The 2,712-nt window shown below is 36.0% G+C and overlaps 1 long non-coding RNA gene across 2 annotated transcripts; it reads left to right on the plus strand.

Annotated features, from left to right (window-relative positions):
- The first annotated feature begins 312 nt into the window (after positions 1-312).
- Positions 313-2,505, plus strand: LOC108698206. 2 transcript variants are annotated; one of them, XR_005963215.1, is made up of 3 exons: positions 313-418; positions 1,614-1,687; positions 2,013-2,505. It is a non-coding gene; the product is annotated as an uncharacterized LOC108698206 (long non-coding RNA). The 2 variants fall into 2 exon arrangements; XR_005963214.1 differs by having other exon boundaries at positions 319-437.
- Positions 2,506-2,712: the final 207 nt, after the last annotated feature.

The raw sequence follows: 2,712 nt of genomic DNA on the forward strand, positions 1-2,712 counted from the left end.
ATTTTATTATTCATCTTTCTATTCAGACCTCTTTTATTATTCCAGTGTCTTATTCAAATCAGTGTGTGGTTGCTAGGGGAATTTGGACCCTGGCAACCAGATTGTTGAAATTACAAACTGGAGAGCTGCTGAATAAAAAGCTAAATAAGTAAAAAAACACAAATAATAAAAAAATGAAAACCAATTGCAAAGTGTCTCAGAATATCCCTCTCTACATCACACTACAAGATAGTTTTTTCCAAAGGTGAACAGCCCCTTTAATGTTCTGACCTTGGTTTAAATAGTCAGGTTTTCCATTGCTGTTCCTGATTAGGCAGCTCCTCCCCATTGTGAATCACAAGTTTGGATCATGTGACGTGTGCACTCCTTTACAGACAGGGGTAAAGTTAGAGGTAAAAGGATTTTCATTGTGACCACAGTGAGTATTAGGCAGAATGGTGAGTTGCTCTCAAACCAAAGTGATGTTTAAGTGGCAGCTGAAGTCATTCATTCACAGCATTTGACAGTTTAGTTTAGACAACTCTTATAGATGGGGTCGGTAGCTGCATTCACAGGGCTGTGTTTACGAGAGAAATTTCTCTTTGTCTTGGGACCTCCGTTATTATTTGGGGCCCTCACAGCAGTTTTATTTCATGTTTAATGTCCCAAGAACTCAGCTATGTAATTACACTTCCATCCTTGTGTCTAATGTCAGTGCACACAGCAGAGGGAATGTAGCACCACCTATTTGTTTAATGTTCCCAATACACACAGCTGCCAGTTTCAGCATTGATGTACATATTGTACAAAAACAACTAAATTGGCCCTTTGTTGGAAAAATGAATGACAACAAAACAACAGCATAGAACATTGTGACACAATTCTGTCCTTAAACCTTTCTAGTACTTAAGTCTTTCTAGTCCCTGAAAATGTGCTTGTGGCTATGCTCTTGTTGGAATTCCTTATGATCTATTTGCTCAGGAAATAATACAGTGATGTAACGTTACTAAAATTGCCACTTTTTCAACAGCTGCATTGTGTCTTATCTGTATATGATATTGCTTTAAGAATACAATGATGTTGCTGGACAACAGCTCCCAGCATGCCTTAACCTTGCTAATGCATTACATAGTTGTGGGAGATTGTGTTCAAGTAAAAGTGTGGTTAAGCCGTGCAAAAGTGTTTAGATCCATCCACTAAGTTAAAGCTGATGTAATTTATCATTTCTTAGTGTGAAGTGCACTATTTTATTGCACATGGTTACTTGGGAAAGAGCTATCAAAAATAGGTGGTTTTTGTGAGTAATAAATAGTACAGGTATGGGATCCATTCTGTGGACAATTACGGGAAGGTCATCTCCCATAGAGGTTATTAAATACATTTAAAAACATAATTTCCTTTGTAAGTCTAATAAGCCGTATTAGTCTGGTCTGATAGTTGTACCAGTTTCTGTACTATGGGTTTACTACGTTGAGATATGTTGCACCGGTCATTCTTATAAACCCTCTCCCTCCCTTGTACAGTTATTCACAAAACAATAGTTTATTGAAGGAGGAGACATACATGTACATAAAACTGTTATTAATATTAACATGTTGCAGGATAAAATAATTATTTTTTCTTTTCTTTGTTAGTGCTAATCTGGGGTCTGGTCATCATCCGTAGCCTTTTTTATCATATGAAAGAGGCAGCTCAGAGGGATTTTCAGGTGATTGTCCCATTATTTCATTTGAAGGGCAGTGCAACAGTTATGGATACTTTGGGGCATTTAACACCATGTTTTAGTAGCTGAATATCCAGTAGCTGTATGTTAAGCACACAGTATGTGGTTTATATCTATAGACACTGCACAAGTTGTAAAAGGTTTTTATTGCACTTGGTCACATTTTTAAATTTACACTTTCTGTAAATTCCCTAAAAAAATAAGCTGGCCTGAAACTGCTATGGCCAATATCTAAATAAAACTTGTATTCTTAAGGCCTGGAAAAACATGTGTACTTCATGTGACACTTTTCTTCCCCTTATTTTCACAGGACTGGTAATACAAGAGCTGACGATTAAATAACCCCCAGACTCCATCACATTATCCATTCATATCAAGGATCAAGTGTCAGCTGGTCTGCTGGTAGTTTCATCTGGATCGGATTGTGCAACGTTTTGGAATTTTTTTTTCTGCCTCATTTATCTCAAAGAATCCAATCATAATGAATATATTTAGAAATAACTTATTTTAAAGTCACATTTAAATATTGATATCAAAGGAGACTAAGCAAATGTCACTATTTCTAAAAAGCAGATATTTATACTTGAAAATAGTCTTGTTTTGTGTCTCACTTAAATGATGAAGAAGAGAATATTTTGTATCAAAGTAGCGGTTTATTTTTCCAAACACTAATGGCAACTCTATGGCTGTAAATGTGACTATTTACCCCGAAAACAATGTACTGGAAAACTTGCCATTAATCTTGTAGATTCATGAGTTTTACGTGTAACATAAGCTATGTATAAAGCTGCTTCTAAACGTCACCTGTGTCTGTTGTTTGTAAGAATCTTGCGATACTTTACCCCTTGTGTATCTGCTAATATCCTTTATATAGTTTTGATCTATTCCACAATGTTTTATGATTATACATAATACACATCAATCTCCATTTACAACCTAAACCCCTATCCCATTTGCTCAGTAAGGGAACACTACTGTTTATCACTGTGCTCATTGGGAACTGTTCAAAG

The sequence above is a fragment of the Xenopus laevis genome, chromosome 8L, assembly GCF_017654675.1.
Source record: "Xenopus laevis strain J_2021 chromosome 8L, Xenopus_laevis_v10.1, whole genome shotgun sequence".
NCBI classification, from domain to species: domain Eukaryota; kingdom Metazoa; phylum Chordata; class Amphibia; order Anura; family Pipidae; genus Xenopus; species Xenopus laevis.